This window comes from Mustela nivalis, assembly GCF_964662115.1.
Source record: "Mustela nivalis genome assembly, chromosome: 7".
Taxonomy (NCBI): domain Eukaryota; kingdom Metazoa; phylum Chordata; class Mammalia; order Carnivora; family Mustelidae; genus Mustela; species Mustela nivalis.
Genome location: NC_139026.1, coordinates 71,913,066 through 71,937,853, shown reverse-complemented (window position 1 = coordinate 71,937,853; position 24,788 = coordinate 71,913,066).

The following is a 24,788-nucleotide window of genomic DNA, read 5'->3' as shown; positions in this document are numbered from 1 at the left end:
CCCAGAGACCACGACACCAAAAGCACAATCCTGAAAAGAAAAAACTGATAAATTTGCTACATCAAAATTAAAAACTTCTGCTCTTTGAAAGATACTGTTAATAGAATGAAAAATCAAGGCATAGACCGGAAGAAAATATTTTCAAATTACATAGCTGAAGGCAGAGGCTTAAACCCACTGAGCCACCTAGGCACCCCAGTATTATTATTGTCTTTGAAGAGCAAATTAGTACAGTACAACTCATACATGTAATATATTTATATGTTTTAGAAACTCAGTGGAAATACCGACCCTGGGTAAATATTTTGAAATATTAACTACAGTTATTTTGGGGTTGGAAGATGGGTTAGGTTTTCTTCCATTTCTTCCTATATTCTGAGCTTCTGATATTTTCTATAATAAGCATGCACATAATTTTTAAACTAGCAGCTAAAGTGTACTTTCTGCCTTGGTACTATCCCTGGAGTGAGGAAAGAGCAGGGCTGATATGGACAGGGAACTATTGTGCTAATCAGCAAAACCTCTACCAAATTAAATAAATTTAATCTGGCAAATTACTTCAATTGAAAAAATAATTACTGAATACTACTTTGGTAATCCCAGATGTACATAAATAGTCTATATATATATATATATACATATATCTACATATATGTATATATATGTATATTTAAAGTTTTTCTCCTACAGTCTAATTCATATTTCATTTTGTGTTATCTTTCTTTCACAAAAATCAAACAATTCATTTTTCAAGTATTAGTTGGGATAAGACTGAATGTTTCCATTTCAAGACCTGTATGGACACCTTAAGGTATGTTCAAGGCAGAGAATTACAAAGGAGAGGGGAAACCCTAGAGATGGGAGGGGTCATCTTTCTCCTAAGTACATGTAACCCTGAATGGGTACACACAAGCTAGCTCTACAGAACTTGGACTTTGAGATACTTTGGAAATTTCCATATTTCAAAAAAAAAAATAAACACTCTAGGACTTTCGAAGCTTCATGACCCTAATTTTGAATAAGACAATAGTTATTAATCTAAATAGAACTCTGGTAGCCTATCTTTCACCCAGTTAATCATTTAATTATAAAGATAAAATTATAAAGAAGAAATCTATGTGAAACAATGGGTATGACAGTAAGTTATCATTTTTTGAAATGATATTATCTCAGCTAAAACCCAATATAAAGGTTAGCACTCAAGAGAATCTTCTCAAGAAATGGAGTAAATGAATTAAAGAAAACCCTAAAATATCACCCCAGACATCAGTTAGAGCTTCACAAAAATAGCAAGAATAGCCTACTCAAAGGAGATACACGGAATTGCTAGTGGATTTGGGAGAAAGTTGTGTTCTTATATTTTTAAAGAGCTAAATGAGTAGCAGTTAAAACATGCCTGAAAATAATATCCAGTTGCCTTAGATTATGGAAAATTCATCAACTTGTAAATGTTAGGCATTTTTACCCTCCTTGATATGATCAAAATTGTTTTAGAAAAGTAAGCAAATAATCAGAAAATTAGGGAAATGGCACAATAGAAAGCCTAACCAACTGGTACCATCTTCTGCACATGCAGAGCTATTTTCTTAGTCAATTCCTTAATACCTTTTCCAGATGTACTGAAAATGACTCCAATAGAACAGTTTACATAACTGTTCTTGGCAAACTATCCTACAATTGAATTGGAAAATTTAAGTCTGGGTGATATAAAAAATTAACTCAGAATGGATTATAGACCTAAGTATAAAATCTAAAATTATAAAACGACTAGAAGAACATGTAGGGAAAACCTTTCCAACCTAGAGATGGGAATTTGAATTAGGCAAATATTTCTTAGCTACGACACCAAAAGCACAATCCTGAAAAGAAAAAACTGATAAATTTGCTACATCAAAATTAAAAGCTTCTGCTCTTTGAAAGATACTGTTAATAGAATGAAAAATCAAGGCATAGACCGGAAGAAAATATTTTCAAATTACATAGCTAAAATATTTTCAATTATATATCCTGTGTTCAGAATATATAAAGAATTGATATGTCATTAATAAGAAAACAACCATAAAAACGGCAAAAGATTTAAACACACTTCACCAAAGGTGATAAATAGATGTCAAATAAACAGAAGAAAACATGATTTCTTTACTTCTTAGAGAAACAAATTAAAATCACAGTAAGATACTATTAAATACCTATTACAATGGCTAAAATTAAAAAGACCGACCACATCAAGTGTTGATGAGGATACAGAGAAATTGTTACTCAAATGTAATACTGGTGGAAATGTAAATGCACTTTCCTTTGGAAAGTGGTATGCAATCTTTTTGAAAAACAGTTTGGCAGCCTATTAAAAAGTTAATGCAGCCATTCTATTCTAGAGATTTACCCAAGAGAAATGAAAGTCTACGTCCATATAAAGACTTGTAGACAAATGTTCCAGTTCTATTTATAATACCCGAAATGTGGAAACAACACACAAGTTCATCAACAGGTGAATAGATAAACAAACTGTGTTTTATCTATCTTAGAAAACACTACTCATCAATAAAAAGAAATGAACTACTCATACAAGCTACAGCATGGACAAATCACAAAATCATTTTGCTGAGTAAAATGAGCCAGTGGAAATAAAAGAATATACAGCATGTTGTTGCATTTCTATGAAATCATAGAAAAGGCAAGCTAATCTATAGTGACAGAATACAGACCAGGGGTTGCCTCAGAAAAGGGGGAAGGGGGTGGGAAGGGGCAGAAAAGAGAAACTACAAAGGGGCAGGAGGAAACTTCAGGGATGATGGATAAGTTCATCATCCTGACTCTGGTGATGTATTCACAGGTGTATATATATAAAAGCTCATCAAATCATACACTTTATTTTCTTTTAATTGAGGCATTATTGATGTATAACACTGTATTAGTTTCAGCTGTGCAACGTAATGATTCAATATTTGTATGTATTATGAAATGATTGCCATATTAAACCAAGTTGACATTTGTCATCATTTTAAACATGCACGACTTATTGTACGCCATCACAACAAGAGAGATGTTAAAAAATTAAATGAGAGGTTCCTCTTTTTGTTGATCACTCTATCATTTTAATATTGTATGCTCAAAGACATTCAACTTTCTTGTACTTTACAACTTTTCAATATTAAGTTACAAGTTTTTCTGTGTTTAACTTACTATAAGAATTCTCATTTTTAAGCATTTTCCCTCATGTTGGCTCTACTGTACAGATAAGAATTGATTAGTATGCTTCTCAAACATTTTGCTACCTCGAGACAACTGGAGCCTATTTCCTCACCACTTAAATGGAAGAAATAACAATTTACATAGGACTGTGGGGGTAAATGAGATGATGTTCTTATAAACTCCGGAGTGCAATACAAATCAGAGTTTGTATTATGATTATTATAATTAATGGTCTTTAGCATAATTATTATTATTTCTAGCCTCCAAACCACTGAAGTTTTTCTATAATCAATAGCTACAATGCAATACACTCAGAGCTGGCAGGAACAATGTTTTTTATTTCTTTATTTTTTTTTCATTTCTCATGTTACCTCATGTAATTCTCAATATAGAATACAGACTCTAAATACCTGAGTGATAATAATTTCTCTTCTCACTATACATAAAGAAAAACATCAAAGAAGATATACCACAACTTTTGTTACATTTTTCCTCTGGAAAAATTGGGATTGTATTAAAATACTGGGTATAACTGAATGCTAGAATGGGAGTCTAAAAGTCTAGATTATTTTTCTGAAAATAGAGTTAGATAGCATTTGAAAAAAGCCTGCTTTGGGCTCTCCAAATTTCAAAATTCCTTACCTAAGAAAGTGTTTAAGTCCCCCAAACTGAAATACATATGTTTCTCATCACTACAAACTTTCAACATTCCTTCATTAATAAGAGGATGGTAAAAAGTTAGTTTTATGATGAACATTTGCCACCTTTAGTTCAGAAAAAATTATAAGGAGTGTTCTAGGAAAGCTAGATCAAAAAAATAAGAAAATAAACTTGTGAAAGATTTTTATCCCTGGTAGTTTCTTAAATTTTAAATATATATCACAGAAAAAAAAATTGGAACTTTGTTATTATTCCTTTTGTTTTTCAGTTTAGTAATTAAAAAAATATTTTAATTACATTTTTGGGGAGAGGGGCACTCTCTACAACTTTTTACTGATTAGGACCTCTACTGAACCTACTGTATAGACCATTTATGTAACAGAACCACTTCTGGAGGGAGCAGTACATCATAGAGCAGTTATGTTTAACAATTATATTTAACTGGCCCTAGGATCAGAGGGTCTCATATCTCTCCCTCAATCTATTGTAATTGCTCATTGTGGCATAGTATTGGATCACCTTAAAAGATCCCCTTTTATTTTTCTACTATAATTGGCAACAAAATGGCATTAAAGAGAAATTTTTAATTAAGTGTCGATGCCATTAAAAGTTGAAGCACTTCTCGTCTGCTAAAGAGCTCAACTATACAGATTTGGGTGACCTCCTGACTTCTTTATTTGTTAAATAAAACCCTTCTAGTTTTCAGTTCCACAAATATTTATTAAACACTATTATAGGCTAAGAACTGGGAATACAGAAGTTAATGGCACAGTGAGTTCCAAAGAACTTACAGAAAGGATCAGAGATGAGTAAACAAACTGTAACTCTTTGGATTCCCTGTGCTTATGTGGTCCAATCTGACAGTAGCTATAAAAGCCTAGTCAGACAACTAAAAAAGTACTTTTAAAGTAAGTCAACTTTATATCTTTAACCCTAAGAAATGAAGTAGAACTTATCTTTTAAAAATCCTTTTCTCATCCATTTTACGCTCACTGCAGCTGCCTCTGCTTTTCTTCCAAACTCCCCAAATGTTTCTTCCTTTTCCCACCCCCAACTGGACCCTCCATGAATTTTTGCTTCAAAACATTCTTATCTCCTGATTCTGCTGTAAACCTGCCCAAGAGAATGTTAGGAGTAAGGGAAGAAACAGATCTGGCTAGGCCAGTAATCTTTGGCAGCCAGGAGTGGAGAAAAGGCTAGAATTATTTACATGCTTTTTTTTTTTTTTTTTCCTAACATAAAAGTACTATGAAATAGGGTGAAAAATCTTGTAATAGAAATATGTACAAGGGTGAGTACAAGTTTAAAGGAAGTATAAAGAAGACGTTGCCAAGGACATCTTGCCACTTAGCTCTGATGGGTCTTAAATTTGTCCGGCAGGGAAGGAGGGATTGTGGTCAAGGACAAAATTCCATTTATATAATATCTTTGGACTTGAGTAAATTAGGGAAACCAACCAAAGCCCTTGAAGATAACACATTTCTTCCACTATGAAGCTTATATCCTGGTTAAAGCTATGGTAGAAATGTACAGGATAGAGAGCTGGACATTTCCTTTGGAACAGCTAATATTTTATAGGATTGCATACAAAAATGTCTGTATTTCTGTGAAGATGTTTTGATATAATAGGATTAAAAAGAAAATAGGAACAAATAAAAATCTTTCTAATTCTGATACATTATGTTAACTTCTGCGATTCTGAATGTAATTCTAACCCACATGACATAACTGGCAAGGAGATCAAATGTAGTGGTATTGGGAGACTTCAATGATCAAGGAAGCTGCTAGGAAAATCATTCTGCTAAAAGTGAAATGTCTGATAATTTCTTGGCTTGCCTGCTGACTGTGTCATTTCACAGAAAGAGGAGGTAGTGACAGAGGGAGCTGCATCTGAAATTAATTCTGAATACAAGGGAGAGCTACTTGGTCAGGTGGGCATCACAAGGAATTTGGGAGAAACGAATTTTATCATTTTAGAATTCATAAAAACCAAATAAAGTAATGTCAGATATACTTATGGCCTCCATTTGAATGGTTTTATTGAATCTGAAATATTTATCTAGTACCTACTGTGTGCTATAGTTTCTTATTCTTTAGTGTGTGTTTGTGTGTGTAGAGAGAGTCTTTATCCTTGAGTACTTTCAGAAAGGTTAAAGAAAAAAACAGAACTCACCCCACCACAGATTCACGACACTGTGAATTTAAACGCATCACATAAGTGATAATAACTCGTATTTCCCTGGATCTGGCCTCTAAACTACTTGCATAAGATTTCAGAATCTGCAACTACTCCCCCAACACACACACACACACACACACACACACACACACACAAAGACACACAACACACTTGGTGTATTCAGAAAATGACCCAATTCTGGGAATTTAGAAATCAAAAAGAGACATTTGGATTTTCTCATTCATGGAATTGGGAGTGTGAGCCAAGTTTATCTATAAATCTGATAGCCCCAGCTAAGAATCCTGTCTCTCCCTAAGAACTAGATAAGGACAGGGATGAATCAAGTGACAGCCACCACCATACATCATATTCAAAATCATTCTTCCTTTCCTGCACAGAATCTGTTTCATCAGAGGTTTTGTTATTGGGCCAACTGACACGTCTGTCTCCCATCTCCTCAGAGGCATTCTCTGCCACAAACCTCTGCAGTCTCACACTAAATAGACTTCTAGAAAGCTTGCCACACTAACTTACAAGACTAGTCTTTGAGGCAGCTTAACCTCAGGGTGGGGGCTCTCCACAGACCGTCTTTTCCATGACTCAGTTCGGGGGAGGGGGGGATGGGAGCAAGTTTAAATATAAGCATCTCAAATATAATTTTAGATGATCTCAAAATTATGATAAAAAGAAGGCAGAGAACCAACGAAACTCTTTGGGCCACTTGGGGAGTTCTGTTGGGGTCATACGTAAAAGGTAAGGAGGACATATAACCAAAAACAAACAAACAACAACAACAAAAAAAACAAACAGAAAAAGTTAAGTTCGAGAACGTTTTAAAAGATTTATTTATTTATTTTAGAGAAAGAGAACAGGGAGAGGAGCGGAAGGAGAGAGAAATCTGAAAGGAACCCTGCATGGAGCTCAATCCCAGGACCGGCGATCACAACCAGAGCCGAAATCAAGAGTGAATTGCTTAACTGACTGATTGACCCCGGCACCCCAAGCTGGAGAATTTTATCAATAAAACTGAACCTCAGGGTAAGTTTGAGTGTGTAAAATAGCCAAACACCACGGCAAAAAAAACTTTTAAAGCTATCGCAGAGTGAAGAAGGAACAAGGTAAAAACGGGTTCAGTGTTTGATTTTCATCTCATTATGCTAACAGATTACAGCAAGAAAAAAACTACTCATCTCCTAATTTGCTTCTATTTTCTCTATCCAGGAAAATGATCTCCAAACTGAAAAGAGTAGAGCAAACACGGTTAAGAGGTAAATAATGCCCAAATTAGCTGAAGAGATGAAGAGAGAGCTCCTAGCTGTTTCAAATAAATTCAAGTCCCCAGATTCAACAAAATTATTCCCTGGGAACCAGGAGAATTTACAGGTGTGATCTTAGAAACACTGTCAGCAGTGGCTGCTGAGTATTTACGGAGAATAAATGTGAGGGCAAAAGACTGAAATAGGTAAATGTCCTGATTTTCTACAAGTGGAAAACGGTATATTGTAAACACAAGAGAATGCTGGGCTAACCAATAATCCCTGGGAAAGTATTCATGAATTTCATTAAAAAGCTCTTTGGAAAGTCCATAGAGTAGAGTGTGGCAAACTTTGGGGAACAGTATGGGTTTGCTGAGAGCAGAGCACATCAAGATGCCTGTTGGATTTTATTAAGAGCAAGATAAGGGAAGGGAGTGGGATTAATAATGACCTAAAGAAAAGAAGCACAGTAAAAAGAAGTGGGGGTGGCATGGGAGAGAGGGAAAATGGAAGATAAAATGTGCACTATCCCTGGTCATTGTCATGTGTTAATAATGTAGGGCAAAGTTCATCCTTTTCTCTGGACTATTTTTTGGGGTAATGAACAATAATCAATTGGATCAGAGCAGAAAATTAACTCAACCTACAATTTTTGTGCTAAAAGGGATCTTTGTACTACTTGAAGTAGCAAAAACTAATCAATATTGCACAGACTGAATGCTAAAGTCTTTTAGTTTCCTTTGCTATGCTTACCAACTGAAGTTCAATATGATGCTGTAGACATCTGGATTTCCGGAGGGCATTTAACCAATCTTTCCTTTTAGCCATTTATAAATGATTGTCAATTTTCTAAGTCTTCTATATGAGACACATTGTGGCAAGCATTTTGTGTTCATTATTTCTAATGCTTACAAAACTCTTTTGTTGGTATGTTATCTTCAAATTACAGATGGGGAAAGTGAGGCTCAGAGTGATTACGTTATTGGCCTGCATTGTCAGCTAGTAAGAGGTGAAGGCGGGGTTTGAATACAGATCTTCTCTAAACCTGTACCCTTCCATTACACTGCTCATCTTCCATTGGGAACTATATATGTGAATTTGGGGCCAGTTGATAATATGCTTAGGAGGATTTCTAAATAAGTAAACACCTGTACTACAAGAATTTTAACAAACCTCAGGTATAAAACCAAGTTCAAAGTCCTTGGGCCTGTTTAATGTTATTATACATGATTTGGGTAAAGATACATGGCATGGAATTCAGAAGGAGAGCTAATGCTTTATGAAAAATAATAATACTTAAAAGTATGTATAAGGTATTAACTATGGGCCAAAACTAGCTGGGTAAAACTAGATAGGGAGGAAAAGATAAATCCTGTGTTTGGAATAAAAAAATATAATCTTTCTAAATATGTACTGAGGAGATGTGGTTTATCAGCTATATATATATATATGAAAAAAAGACATAGGGATTTTTTTTTTAAAGATTTTATTTATTTATTTGACAGACAGAAATCACAAGTAGGCAGAGAGGCAGGCAGAGAGAGAGAGGAGGAAGCAGGCTCCCTGCTGAGCAGAGAGCCCGATGCGGGACTCGATCCCAGGACCCTGAGATCATGACCTGAGCCGAAGGCAGCGGCTTAACCCACTGAGCCACCCAGGCGCCCCAAGACATAGGGATTTTAATTGACAGCAACTTCAATAGGAATGAGCAGTATAATATATGAACAAGAAGAAGGCAGAGGAAAAGGAAATCTTTTTTTTAAGATTTTATTTACTTATTTGATAGATCACAAGTAGGCAGAGAGGCAGGCAGAGATGGGCGGGGGAGGTAGGCTCCCTGCTGAGCAGAGAGCCCAATGCGGGGCTCGATCCCAGGACCCTGGGATCATGACCTGAGCCAAAGGCAGAAGCTTCAACCCACTGAGCCACCCAGGCACCCCAGGAGAAAGAAATCTTAAGGCTGCATTAGTACTCACTCATTCATTCATTTATACTTAGTATATATTAATCAAAGGAAATAAAAGATCATTATACTCTATATGCTTCATATCATATCTCATATAGATGTATTACAGTTTAAAATGAACTTTTGAATAACTGGAATGTGACCCAGGATGTATCCTGCTGATAAGACATGGAAAAAGTTCTGGATAACATGTCCATTGAGAAAGAGTTGTAAGAACTTAGAATGCTTAGCCTGAAAGTTCTTCAAATATTTAAAGGGGGGGTAGATTTCATGAAACTAGTCAATCATTCATTCATTCTGAATTCATTGAACAAATACATACATATTATTTTTTGCATGCTAAATATGGCAGGCACTGTCCTTGGTACTAGGAAGAAAAAATTCTAAAAGACATGATTCCTGCTCTGAAAGGCTTTTTAGTGTAGTGGGAGAGACAGACAAGAAAAAGCAAGCATCATAGTATGGTGCCATTTTAGAGGTATTCCTAGGGCACAGAGAAAAGGCATCTTGATCCGACGATGGAGGTCAGTGAAGGTCCTAGAGAAAAGTGCACTTGAGATAGGATTAGAAAGAAGAATAGGCATTAACTAGCTAAAAATAAGGGGGAAAAGTAAGGGCATTAGGTATAGAGAACATCATGTGTGAATGTATGGGAAAATCAAGAGAGCAGAGAAGAATTGGTGAAAACCAAGTAATTCTGGCAATTGGAAAAAAGGACATGTGTGGAGCACTGATAGGGAATGTGGCCTGATTTATATTCTAAACTAAGGAATTTGAACTTTATCCTGAAATCTATATGGAGCCTTGAAGCATTTAAAACTGGGCAATGACAGGATTATATTTTAGTTTTAGAAATCTCCCTCAAGAACAGTGAGGCCAGGCCAGAGGTGTTAGGTAGTACCCGTTAGGAGGATCAGTTAATTCTCATCAATTGTTGTACTTGTGCTCTTTAAGGACGTGCAAACACTGAATTGGTGGAAGTACTGGGTTCCTGCAAGCCTCTCGTCACAGTATTTTCATCAACGGGCCAATACATAACTTTGCTTTATGTTTAAAGATGCTTTATTATATAGATATAATGTTATATATATCTCACTATGTGTCTTATAAATACTTAGTTATATACAATATTTCTAGCTGAGAAAGGTTTAACATTTTCATGACTCTGAACAGCATGACCATGAACTTCACTGGCTTTCAGCCTCACAACATTGCTGTCCACTATGCTCTAAAAAAAATCAGTCGTCATTCTATGAATCCACAAATTTAGCCATTTTCCCAAAACTTCATAATGTACTATACATATTACTTTAGCACTTTCTGGAGTGCCTCATGTATAGATCATCTTTCTCTGGAGGTTGTTGATTCATTAACATGGAAATTATGATCAACAGCACTGTAACTCATGCCTAAACAATTTTTATCTAATACATGTATTTTCCCCATAAAGCACATTCAGCCTTCTTATACTTGGGAACATTAGACAGCTCTTCAGCACTATAGTTGCTACTGATTTTAAACAGCAGACTCTCACAAAAAAAAAAAAAAAAAAAAGGACAGAAAAAAATGCAAAAAATGTAGCACTAAACAGACTGCCAAAAGGATACTTGTTTACAATATGAGAACTGAAACGAGAAGGAAAATATTGCCTTGTTTGACCTTATCTGGGAACGCACTTGCTGTGGGACTCAAATTTTTTTTTACCACTCTGAGCATGTCCAGGAATGACTCCAAAAACCTGCAAATATTGATATTTGGGGTTATTAATAAATATAAGCAAGTAGGAGAATTTTCAAATATGAAATGCACAAATAATAAGAATCAACTGTACTTAATACTAATCATTATATAGCTATAATCCAATCCATAGTGATAAACACCTGAATTAAGGCAGCAGCAGTGGGATAGGTGAAATATTTATTGCGTTTCAACTATGTTCAAATTTTAGTGCTAGGAACCAAGAATATGGTGGAGTTGCTGAACCCAGAGGTAATGAGAGAGAACTGCAGGATAGATGAAGAATTGCAGGGAAAGGCATATTCTTTGGTAAGAGGTAGATATTTCACATATGGCAAAAGAGGCCCAGGAAATACTTCCAGAATTGCTTGATGATATCTTAAAAGTTGCTCTTTCTGCTGCTCAATCTTAGAGGGCATTGTTGGAGGAATGGAGGCTTAGAGGATAGGGGATAAGTAAGAGGTCTGGGTTAGTTCAAGCAATACAGGAGTGATGATAAGACAGATCAATGGCCAGAGATACCTATCTCTTGGACACTGACTTGAAAAATACTTTTTGAGGAAAAAATGGAAATTTACTCCTAAACGTCTGTTAACAAAAGGTGAGCATTGACTTAAATTGAGTAAAATATTTTTAAGGATGTAGAAACCCCTGAAGGTTTACATGAAGGCCAGCCTGGTGAGGGAAGAAAAACATCTAGATTTTTTTCCTTAGCTCTTTGGCTTGGGTAGATGATTGCCTGATAATCCCATCTACTAAGATAAGAAAACAAAACAAAACAAAACAAAAACACATTTTCCTAAATGTGTTGGGAAGGAAAAGAAGATGAGTTCTGTTTGAGACACATTCAGTTTGAAGGACCTATGAGACATCCAAGCAAAGGTGGTCAACAGAGAACTGAAATTACAGTGCTTGAGTTTCCTGAGGGTTCTGGGTTAGAAAAAGATAATTACTAGGTGGTAGTTGAAGTCAGAGATTTATATAAGGACACACTGGACTTATGTATTGAAGGAAAAAAATCAGATGCCCAAAGCAGCAGTTCAGGAAATATGGTCATTTAAGGGACAACTTGAGGAAGAGAAACTGCTATAGAGACCTGATTAAAAAATAGTCGTAGATAGAGAAGAAAAAAAAAAATCAACTATCACAGAAGCTGCAGGTGGATAGAATTCTAAGGGAAAAGAAAATTCTGACATAATATTTGAAGCTGGAGGGAGGCCAAATAAAGAATAGTAAAGATAACAGTGAGAAGATGGTTTGAAATGATAAGTGGATTGATTTTTGCTTAATATAAAAAATTTCCTAATAGGAAAAATGGAAAAAGGAAACGGGTTTCCTTATGAGATGAATACCTTGTCACTGAGTTATGCAAACAGTGAGTCAGTGACTGTCTTTGAATAGTATATCAGAAAGATTTCTCCCGCTAGCTAAGGAGGTTCTATTAAATAATCTCAGTGCATCTTTCCAACACTAAGATAATTTGTTCTCAATCAGGGAGAGAGAAAGGATTTGGAGGGGTGAAGTGTAAGGCTGGACAGGGAAGATTTTATTGATGGAGCCACTTGGGAGTCAATGTTCAGTCAAAGACTTCTGGAACCAGCCCTCATAGTTTATTAGTATGGTCCCTTGAAACTTGGATGCGATGATGGGCAATAGTCAAGGGACCAGACCTTCTTTGGCATAGTTCAGAAAGAAGAGATGACTCAGAAAGATGGGAGTGTTTGAATGGATACGTGGTGTAAGTCCTGACATCTCACAACCTTGCTGTCTTTCTCAGAAGGGCCAGAAGGACATGGCCCCATGTAATGAGTAGTCAATTACATGTAGCAATAGCCATCTGCTTTACTCTGCTTATGCCTCGTTCCTTCCCTCTGGGATTGCACCTGATTATAAAATAAGAGTACACATACTCTGCCTTCTGTGGAACTTAGATTTCACAGTTTTATCATAAGTGTGTCTCAGAAAAAAGGATCTCTTGTGAGGTGATATAACAACAGTGTAAGTATCACCTATTATCGATGTTTTACCTTACATCTTATATAATTTCCTCCATAATGTCATCTATGACACCTTATAATATTGCTTATTATTTCACTATTATCTCACTCCCACTTGAATTTTTCAGAGGAGGTGTTAGGATTCCCATTGGTATTATCTGGCAAATCCAAATTGAGTCTTGGTTTTGTTTCCTGGCTTTATTACTAACCACCCTAGGATCCTTTGTAGTATTTCTCTTTCTTAACTGGTGCTTTCAGCACCTTCCAATTTTGTATTGTCTGAGAACTAAATAAATGTGGGCATGCTAGAACTCAAACAGCTGTATGTATTTAACTACAAGGTTGGATGCCCAATCCGTGCACTGCTTATGCAGCCATCAGGAGAGCTCTGAAAGGAAAATCTGCAAAGCTTCCAGCATATTTTATTAATGACCAGCCAGACACCATAACCCACACCAGGGAGATGAGGACCTAATTAATTAGGCATAATACCACTTAGCACTTACCATTTTCAATAAATATTACTACATGAATGAAAGAATCCTCAAAAGACTCCTGTGAAGCAGGAACTATTAATCCTATTTTACAGCTGGGGAAACAGAAGCAGAAAGGTTCTTATATTTGCCCAAAGCCACAAAGAGAGGTGGCATCAGTTCCCAGTTTGGCTCTCTCAGAGTTGGCCCTCTAGACTATTTCTAGAACATGGCTTTCTCAAAGGTCAAAGGGCCATCATAGATCAAGGGTACTCATGCATAAAATTTTAAGCAATGTATGGGAATAACAATAGAGTAGGTGCATGGAAGTGTGAGGCTATTGTCAGAAGCTTTATAAGGAAATTAGTCATCAGTCTCTCACTTCTCTTAAGGGCAGGGATTATACGCCATACAGATGTGCTAGCAAGTAGCAAAGCCTCTGGAACACAGTAGGTATTCAATAAATATTTGCTTATTCATTCTTTAAACAAAATCTTTATTAAATTCCTGCAGTATTCTAGGCATTTTTCTTTCCCTCATGGAATTTAAGAGTCCAACTGACAAAGAATATATATAATAAACCTATTAATAAGTAAAGTATAGGTAATCACAAGTGCTAAATGCTAAAGAGGAGGAAGTAAGCCATGAAAATATCTGGGAGAAGAATATTCCAGGTGAGGAATAGCAAGTACAAACTCTTAATATAGGAGCACCCTTGGCATGCTCAAGAAATAGCAAGGACAGTGTAGCTGTGTAGAGTAAGTAAGGGGACAGTAAAAGAAGGAAAAGTCAGAAGAGATGATATATGCAAAGTCTTATGGGTCATTTTGATAATGTTTTAATCAGTAAGGAGAGGAAGATGTTGAAGATTGAGTGGCGCTATGGAGACTTACATTTTAATGAGCTACTCCTGCCTATGTCTAAGAGATAAGTAGGGAATGCAGAGACAAGTTTGGAGATTATTGCAATCATTTACTTGAGGAAATAATGGTGATTTCTACAAGAATTGTAGTCATGGGGGTAGTGAGAGATGGTCAAACCATAGATCTATTTTGAAGGTGAAGCCAAGAGGATTAGATTTCATGGACAGATTTCTGAAGGTCTGGAAGAAAGTGATGAGTCAAGGCTTATTCCAAGGTTTTGACCTGAGACACCCAAGCGACAGACTTACTATTTACTGAGATAAAGAAGACAATGTAAGGAGAAAATTTCAGACCATAAATCAAGAGTCTGGGTTTGGACAAGTTATCTATGAGATGCCTTTGGGCTATCCAAGAGGAGATGCTGAGTAGAAAATGATGTGTCCTGGAAGATAAGGGAACAAAGTATTTCAAAGAGGAGGGAAAGCAATCAACTGTGTCAAAAGTTTCTGTTACATTGAAAAAGTGAAGACTGAGAATCAATGATGGGATTTAAAAAACAGAAAGACATTGGTGATCTTGATAATGTAAGTGTTGGTAGAGAAGAAGTGTGAAAGCCCGACAGACTGGGTTCAAGAGAGAATAGTGTGAATTCATTGTATATCTATACGTAGCTGTATCTGTAGATACAGATCTAGATAAATTTTTGCTCTGGCAACTGCAAGAATCCAGAAACAAAAAACAACTTAGTAGTTATAAATTTCTTCAGCATTCTGATTGTGGTTTTCAGATACCATTTCCCATAAAAGGAACCAGGGCTTCTTAGGGAAAAAAACTGCTGCCAGATGTGCCGCCCAAAATGTACAAGATTAACCTGGGATATCTTCTCATACCAACTAGCAAAGAAATTTTTGCATTTCTAGGTTTGTGTCAAAAGGAGTCACGAGGGCACCTGGGTGGCTCAGTAGGTTAAGCATCAGCCTTTGGCTCAGGTCCTGACCACAGGGTCATGGGATAGAGTTCCACATCAGTCTCCCTGCTCAGTGGGGAGTCTACTTCTCCCTCTCCCTTTGCCCCTCTCCTCTGCTCACAAGCTCTCTCTCTCTCAAAATAAATAAATAAAATCTTAAAAACAACAACAACAGAGTCATGGGAGTCTGGTCATCATGGACTAACTAGTATCATATTAAATCTCCTTCCATATACAACTAAAAAACAGGGCAAAATATTTGAACCTGTTTTCAGATATTGGACAGCAGGCAATGCAGGACTAGATCCCTGAGAGGAAGGTTATAAACAAGGTGAGCTTTCCAAGCTTTCTATCTAGATGTACTTTCCAGAGACAGTACAGAAAGGGGGAGCCTAAGAAGAGCCCAGTAGTCTCTCTGAGTTCGAAAGACAGAGATTGATAGATAAATGAAAAAAGCTGGAATTTGATGGACAGAGTACCAGAGAGTAGTTAAGTAGACAAAGAATTCCAGAAATACACGTACAGATCTGTAAGTCTATGACTGAATATTAAATTGCATATGCATAGGATGGGTGGGAGGCCAGGAAAAGATAACTACTGGGGAGTTCAGACCGGAATGTTTTCAGAGCTGGAATACATCTAGGAGACACTTAGGTTTTTGTTTTTGTTTTTAATTTTTTTTAAAGATTATTTATTTATTTATTTGACAGAGAGATCACAAGTAGGCAGAGAGGCAGGCAGAGAGAGAGAGAGGAGGAAGCAGGCTGGGAGCCAGAAGTGGGGCTTGATCCCAGGACCCTGGGATCATGACCTGAGCCAAAGGCAGAGGCTTTAACCCACTGAGCCACCCACGCGCCCCAAGGAGACACTTAGTTTTAACCAGCCAGAGTGGAGACTATGCCAAACATTCAGTAATAATAAGTTCTTATTTCTGGGAGAGAAAGTAATTTTAAAAGTGTTTTGGTTCGGTGTGCCTGGGTGGCTCAGTGGGTTAAAGCCTCTGCCTTCGGCTCAGGTCATGGTCTCAGGTCCTGGTATCAAGCCCACATCAGGTTCTCTGCTCAGCGGGGAGTCTGCATTCTCCTATCTCCCTGCCTCTCTGACTACTTATGATCTCTGTCAAATGAATAAATAAAATCTTAAAAAAATTTTTTTTAAAAAAGTGTTTTGGCTCTTCTTGACCCTTTGCTCTTATATATGCATTTTAGAATCAGTGTACCAAGTTTTATGAAAAACTGCTAAGTATTTGATTGGAATAATACTGAACCCATACATTGAATATTAAGTCTCCCTATCTAAGAACATGATGTGTCTCTATACTATTTAGATCTCATTTAATGGTTTAAAATAAAATTTAAATTTTATCTACTTAAAATTTTTGAACTTTTTTAAGATTTTTTCCTTTATGGCTTACAAATTTGTTACTATTCTAAGTAGTTTCTTATTTCACTGCATTTTCTAGGTATTTTTATATAAATAATAAAAAGAATTCACTTTCATGTTAATTTTACATTTAGAAGATTTGCCAAACTCTCTTATTAATTTTAATAAGTTATCCGTGAGTCTTTTAGGTTTTCTATGTAAACAATAAAATCATATGTGAATAATAGCAATTATTTTCCTTAACAATATGAATCTTTTTTTTTTTTTTTTCTTCCTTGCCTTATCTGCTGGTCAGGGACTCTGGTATCATGTTAGCTAGAAGATATATACATATATATATATATATATATATATATGTATATGTATATATATATATGGTACTGATTTCTACCCACATCTTTATTATTTCCTTTGTTTTACATTTTTTGGACATATTCTGCTGGTATTTTTCTATTTTTTATTTTTATTTTGTTTATTTTTCTATTTTTTATGCATAAACATATCAAAATCACAGTAGGATTCTACTTCACAGTCAACACATTGTCAAAAAGGCTGGAAAAAAAAAGGGTTGGCAAATATGTGGAGCAAAGGCAACTCTCATAGATTTCTAGTAAAAAATGTACATTGGTACAACCACTTTGAAAAAAAATTGAAGTGTATTGGGCATGTACTCTATAATTCTGCGATTATATTCCCCTATATATTTCCTGGAGGAAATCTCACGCAAGTGGATCAGAAAGTACAATGGTTAATTTTATGTGTCAGCTTGACTGGGCTATAGGTACCAGGCTAACCATTATTCAAGGCGTGTGTATGTGAGGGTGTATGGGAATGGGATTGACATCTGAATTGGTAGATCGGACTGAGTAAAGCACACTGCCTTCCCTAATGTGGAAGGCCCTCCTCTAATCAATTGAAGGCCTAAAAGGAACAAAACGGTTAATCCTCCAGAAAGTAGAAGGGAACTCCTTCTATCTGTCTGTTTGAGTTAAGACACTGTTTTTGTCCAACATGATTGGTTTTTCTTGGGTCTTATACCTGCCAGCTTTCAAACCAGAACTACACATTGACCCTCCTGGGTCTCCGGCTTGCAGATAGCAGACCTTGGGACTTAACAGTCTCCATAATTGCATAAGCCAATTCCTTACCATAAACCCATCTCTATTTCTGGATATATACATATAAATATATAGTTACCTTATTGCTTCTGTTTCTCTGGAGAGCCCAGACTAATATAGGAAGCATGGGTAAAAAATATTCATAACAACATAGTTCACAACAGTAATGAAAAAAACAGAAACACACAGGGGCACCTGAGGGGGCTCAGTTGGTGAAGTGATTCCTGCTCAGGTCATGATCTCAGGGTCCTGGGATCGAGCTCTGTACTGGGCTCCACACTCAGCAGGGAACCTCCTTGTCCCTTTCCTTCTGCCACTCATGTTCTCTCTCTTTCTCAAATAAATAAATAAAATCTTTAAAATCTTTATTTCAAAAAAAATATTTAAAATAAATAAACAAAATCTTTAAGAAAACTTAAAGGTAAACTACAGAATGGGAGAAGATATTTGCAAATGACCTATCTGATAAAGGGCTAGTATCCAACATATACAGACAACTTATATAAAACTCAACACCCGAAAAAACAAATAATTCAATAAGAAATGGGCAGAACACATGCACAGACACTTCTCAAAAGAAGACACTCAGATGGCCAACAGACACATGAAAAAATGCTCATCATCACTTAACATCAGGTAAATGCAAATCAAAACTACAATGAGATATCACCTCACAGGTGTCAGAATGGCTAAAATCAAAGACACAAGAAAGAAGAGAAGTTGGTGAGGATGTGGAGAAAGGGGAACCCTCTAATAGTATCAGCAGGAATGCAAACTGATATAGCCACTCTGGAAAATAGTATGGAGCTTCCTCAAGAAGCTAAAAATAGAACTACTCTATAATCTAGCAGTCACACTCCTGGGTACTTACCCCATTCAAAGGGATACATGAACCCTGATGTTCATAGTAGAATTATTTATAACAGCTGAGTTATGGAAGTAGCCCATGTGTGTATCAATTGATGAACTGATGATACACATGTACACACACACACACACACACACACACACACACACACACAGTGGAATATTACTCAGGCATAAAAAGAATAAAATCTTGCCATTTGCAACAACATTGATGGAGCTAGAGAGTATTATGCTAAGTGAAAATAAGTCACTGAGAGAAAGACAAATACCCTATGACCTCATTTATATGTGGAATTTATTTTTTTTCAAGATTTTATTTATTTATTTGACACAGAGAGAGAGCACGAGCAATGGGAACAGCAGAGGCAGAGGGAGAAGCAGACTCCCTGCTGAGCAGGGAGCGTGATGCGGGGCTCAATCCCAGGTCCCCAGGATCATGACCTGAGCCAAAGGCAAATCCTTAACTGACTGAGTCACCCAGGGACCCTTTTATGTGGAATTTAAGAAACAGAACAAATGAGCAAAGGGGAAAAACAGAGAGGGAGAAAGAAACCAAAAAACAGACTCAGCTGTAGAGAACAAACCATTCTCTACAGTTACCAGAGGGGAGGCGGTGTAGGGGGATGGGCTGAATAGGTGATGGGGACTAAGGCGGGCACTTGTCATGATGAGCACAGGGTGATGTATGGGATTGTTGAATCACCGTATTGTACACCTGAAACTAATATAACACTGAATTTTAGCTAACTAGAATGAAAATAAAAGCTTGAAAAAAAGTATTGTATTGTTGAACCCCACCAAACAAGTTAGAAAAATATGTAAAGTATGACTACATTAATGTAGAATTTAAATATGGGAAAAATAAAATGCCTTTAAAAAGCAACTATAAACAAATAGGCTATATGCCTATAGTACTATAATAATGTTATTAGTATATTATATATAATATGTATATATCACGGAGAATCAAGTGACCTAAGAAAACTTCCTGTTCAGCCATTTTCTGACACAGATCGGGTGCTGGACAAATACTGAATATTAAAATGTGAAGCCCAAAGCATCTGCTTTCTACCTCAAGCTCTGGTGACTGGTAGCGCCTGTCCTTCAGTTTGGTCACAGTTCTTCCAGGCTTCGTAAGACACCATCCCCTCTGTCCATCTCCATCTCCTGGACCTCTCTCATCTCTGGCCACTTCCTTGTTACCCTTGGCTTATGCTCCAGAGACACAGCTATGAATTTAGAGTCAGACTCTGGAAGTCAGGGACTGTTCATCTAGGAGCTAAATGTAATTTCTAGGCATATTTTGTTTGGCTTAATGGTATTTTAAAATCTTTGAGCATAACTAAAATATCAGAAGACTGCACACAATCTCGACTTCCAGCTTCTCTTGAAAAATAGGAAGATCTGGCAACACTGAGTTCTCATTCCTTCTTGCCAGAAACTAGCTGGAATCGCACAGTGGCTGCCCATCCGAGGCCTGTGCCGGCCACCACGTTGTCCCCACCACTCTCTGTTCTCCCTGACAGAAGCGAGTGTCCATTTCCATTTCACCCCCCCGCTCTTTCATTGTTGTCGCTATTATTATTTAGAGAAGTATTTCCCAAGGCACTCAGCAAAATGACAAGTTAGACAAGGTGGCTGGGGGCTTTTTCCTTAGTCGAGGTCATTTCACTTAGTAAGTGTGAATTTGACTCTCTTGGTCCAATGGGCATTGGTGTTTGCCGTCTCTATTCTATGAGCTTTTCTAACCATGTTGGAGCAAATTCTCCGTCCTCTTATGCATAAATTTTGGTAATCCAGAGTATTGTTTTCCCTTTCCTGGCATCAAAAAGAGCTGCAGAAATCACCTAAACTTATTCTGCTGAAAGAGGACTAACTCTACATCTCAAAATCTTAGGAGAAGAAGAGAGTCCAGAAAGGTAAGAGTGTCTCGACCTGGTGTGGGCCCACGCTCTCCGAATGAGAGCGCTTGGAAATCAACACCTCAATCTGTTTTCTTTCCCTTTGCCTTGACTTTCCTCTGTTTTCTCCACCCTGTGTGCTCTTCTTGGCAGGAAACTCAAGCCTTAGAAATCTGAGTCTATTCATAAATGCACTTCTTTCAGTTACTATGGCAATGCTGAAGGAATCTGTCACGGCCCAAACAGGATCACAAAAGGATCACTTTTATTTTTATTCTCGATGCTTCCACCAACAAACAAATAAATAAAATGCTACAACCAGCCAGAGTCACATTTGCTTCTTGGTAAACAACTCCCAAGAACTGGCTTCCAACCTTCATTTCTTACTTTTATCCCTCCTATTTTATACATGGTTTTATTTTTCCATTTATTAGAAAGGACTTCAGTGAGTGGCATGCTGCATCCAGGTTTTCCCCCCTTACCTTTTTGCTCTCATAAACGTGGCATAAGAGTCACAATTACTTTTAGAAAAAATACATTACATGTTAATAAAAAAATAAAAAGTTTTAAAAAATGATATTAAAGAAAAGAAGCAGTCTAGTTTCCCGAGATGATACAGTAAGAATTCGTTTATTGAAAATATAGGTTGCACATTCCCATCTCCATGAGCTCAGGGTAAGGACTCCAGAGAGCTGCGTTTTGTCTTCAGCTCTTATCTTTTTATTTCATCACTGACAGTATGGGAATGAAATAGTTCAAAAGTCCTTATTTAAAGAAAGCAAAAGACAAACTTCCCGCCCTATCCTTAGGGCAGGGATGACAAGTTAAGTTGACATCAAGATTAGCAGTCGAGCACTCAGCCACTTTGCCAGTCATTGCTACGGCATGGACTCTGCGCAGCAACAGAACATTTGCTCAGAACAACCTACAGTCTGTCAAATTCCATAGCAGTTTCCAAGGCAATGATATGTTCTTGGTCTTTTCTTTATGTATCGCACAATGCTTTAGAAATTGCACAACAAAGGAGAGGGAAGCCCTTTGAACCCAGTGGGGGAAGACCCCCTGATTCCCAGAAAGAGGTTATTTTGCAGATTGATTCAAATTCTTCCTGCTTCTTCTAGGAGAGCACCAGCTCTACATCCTCTGGGTAGGGGGTGACACTTAAATCTCTAACCTCAGTGTCCATTTCCAGAGAGAGATTTTTATTTGAAATTTCACCAGCACCTGACTGGTACTGACTGCCCCACGTTTCTGAGTGAAGGAAGGAAGAAAAGATTTAACAGAGAAAATAAACACAGGTGTCTTTGATTGGCTACGATTCCCCCACTGATCACACTAATGTGTTTTCATCAGCTTCACAAACAGGGACCATACAGAAAAGGGAAGAATGAAGGCACTGGGTCAAGTATACCTGGTTTGGAATCCTTTTTCTGCAGCTCATCACCTATCACCTTTGGACATGTTATTTAATCTCTCTAAACCTCATTGTTCTTACCTGGAAAAACAATACTACCTGTAGCCTCAGGTCATTGTTGGGATTAAGTTGGAAACTGCACATAAAGCACTTAGCACAGTGCATTCTGAATGACTATATGCTCTAAATAAATATCAGCATTATTATTGCTTTTGTTACATGTTTCCATGGGAGAATATATATTCATATCTCTGATTTTTCCTGTATTTGTTTTGTATAATTTGTATTTATATATTTGTATTTATTTCTTTATATTTTAACAACTCAGTGTGCCCTAGAATATGCTGAAAAAATGGAAAGCAAATCTTTCCTTCACCATAAATGGTATTTAAAGATGCTTGATATAATTTAGAAACAGTTCTTATCTCCTCACTTACTATGAATATATTAGGTAGGAAGTAGTATACTCCTTTTACCAACTAAAAAAATTAGTTAAAGCTGAATCCACCTAAATAAACATAGAAATATGAATAAAGATATTTCTGATATGAGAATTTTTACCCAAATACTAATATTCAGTTTTCTCCCCAAATCAGAAGCTGAATAACACATCCACTCACTACTGAAGAAATTGTTATATCTGATTTGATAAATTTTTAAAAATAGAACCCTAGAGAAAAGATCAGAAGATTAACGTAATACATTTTCCCTCATCCTTTCTTTCATTTATTCAACAGATCCTTACTGAGTTTACTTCATACCAGGTGCTGTGAGAAACAGTGTAGAGAGCAGAGACATAAGCAAGGTCCCGATGCTTTTCGCAAGGGACTAGGAGAAGTTCATTTGGAGGTATGCAAATGTACACGAACTCAAATAGAAAGTGGCTAGCATCCCAAGAGAGGTATAGAGTAAGTGCTAGAAGAATGAGTATGTAGAAATGCTAATACAAATTATGCCTTATCATTAAAGTGATTTTGTATGTAGGGAACAACCGAACCTATAACTTTATCTTTTGATTCCACAACTTTTAGTGATACCAACTACTTTGTAAATCTATGGTTGGGTGTATCAAAATTTAAGCACAGAGAAGTATCAAGAAATCAGGTGGTTCAAAATCAAATAACATATTTTTAATGTAGTCTAAAAAGAAAGTGGACGTAACGGCAATAAAATGCATAAAAAATGGAAGCAGCTTAGTAGTGATCTTTATGCCTGAGTTCTGCACGGTATATCTGTGGAGTTGAAATAAACTCAATTTATTTTCTTCAAAAAGTTTAACCTTGAATTTCTTCTCATATTAAAGAAAAAAAAACTAGTGGAAATTGACATTTGTGTGAATTCTGAATAAAAATGTGAAACAAACTGAGTCAGTAGCGCTCTAGTCCGCCATCTGGGATTTTGCACTGTTCAGTCGATTCCAGAAATTAGATTAATATGGAGGAACTCAGAAAGGGGAATTTCCTTTCGGAGGTAATTACAAGGCTCACCTATTAACAGTGGAAAATCTGCAGCCACTAATTGCTCTCTTCAAGTCAGATAGGAGACCTCAAATGAAATACAACCTCAGGATGTTTTTTCAGAATGAGAGTTTTATTCCAATTATCAATGGGCATCACCACCAATATTATTTGAAAATGCCAAAAGTATAAAGACATTTTCTTACGAGAGTACTACAAAAGCACAGCTCAAAATATCAATCTGCTCTTCCTCAAAACATTTTGAAGTTATCGCTTTGCTTCAACATTTTCACTTGCTCCAAAAAGCTTTCTTTATCCCCCAAATGGCTTTCTATGAATTGCGTAAAATTTGAGTTCAGAAAAATTGGTTCTGGTTTAGGATTTGCACACTCAGCACTGCTCTCAGACTGAGGGGATTCAGAACATCTTCTCTGGACAACACAAGCAATGGCTGGATACTTTTGGATTTGTCAGACTCCAAATGACCCAGCTGATGAACTGCAAGACCAGACCACACTGAACACAGTATCCATCTCCTGCCCCCATTCCTGTTGCCAGACCCTCCGGACAGAAGGTAATAGAACACCTATGGTGGTTTCAGAGATGTGGTTTCCTCTTAAAATAAGTAAAAATCCCAGTTTTTCAGAGGAAACAAAGGATGCAATTATTTCCTTAGAAAATGTAGAAGTAAACAATGTGATGTGCAGGAGAATATTTTTGTTCCTTCTGAAACTTTGGAAATCACAGTCAAGCAACTTAGAATGTATGTGTTAATGAAAGATCTTTTGTCTAATTTATGTACATCACTTTACTACAGATCTATGGAATTTAGGTTACATTTGTATAATTCCATAAGGGTTTTTTGATTGCTTAAGCGCCACCTGTTCTTTATAAATGCTGTGACTGACATCAAGTTTTCCTCCATATGGTGATGACATTTTTGATTACTATTTGTCTTCTTACATTTTAATAGTGATTTGAGTTAAAATAATTTAAAGTCTGTTTCCCAATAGCTTTATATAACTGAACAGTTCTGTTTATGAGTTTTATCTTTCTGTATTTTGAGTCCACATAATTTTTTTAAAAGAGCTTAAACTAGCTACAGAATACAGCTTTAGAGAACTAAATGAGTAATTTTTCAGTTGTGATTTAAAATCAAGAGTAGAATCAATATGGGCATCTCTGTAATTGAAAAGCAGTGGGTGATAATTCTGTACTGAAAACAAGATAATAAGAATAAAAACGAGCCATTGGTGGGAGAAAGATAAGATTAAAGATGTGATCTCAATTAAATATGAACTATTATTAACATTGTAATAAAATTTCCACTTCTAATTTGTCCCATATTTTCCTCTTTT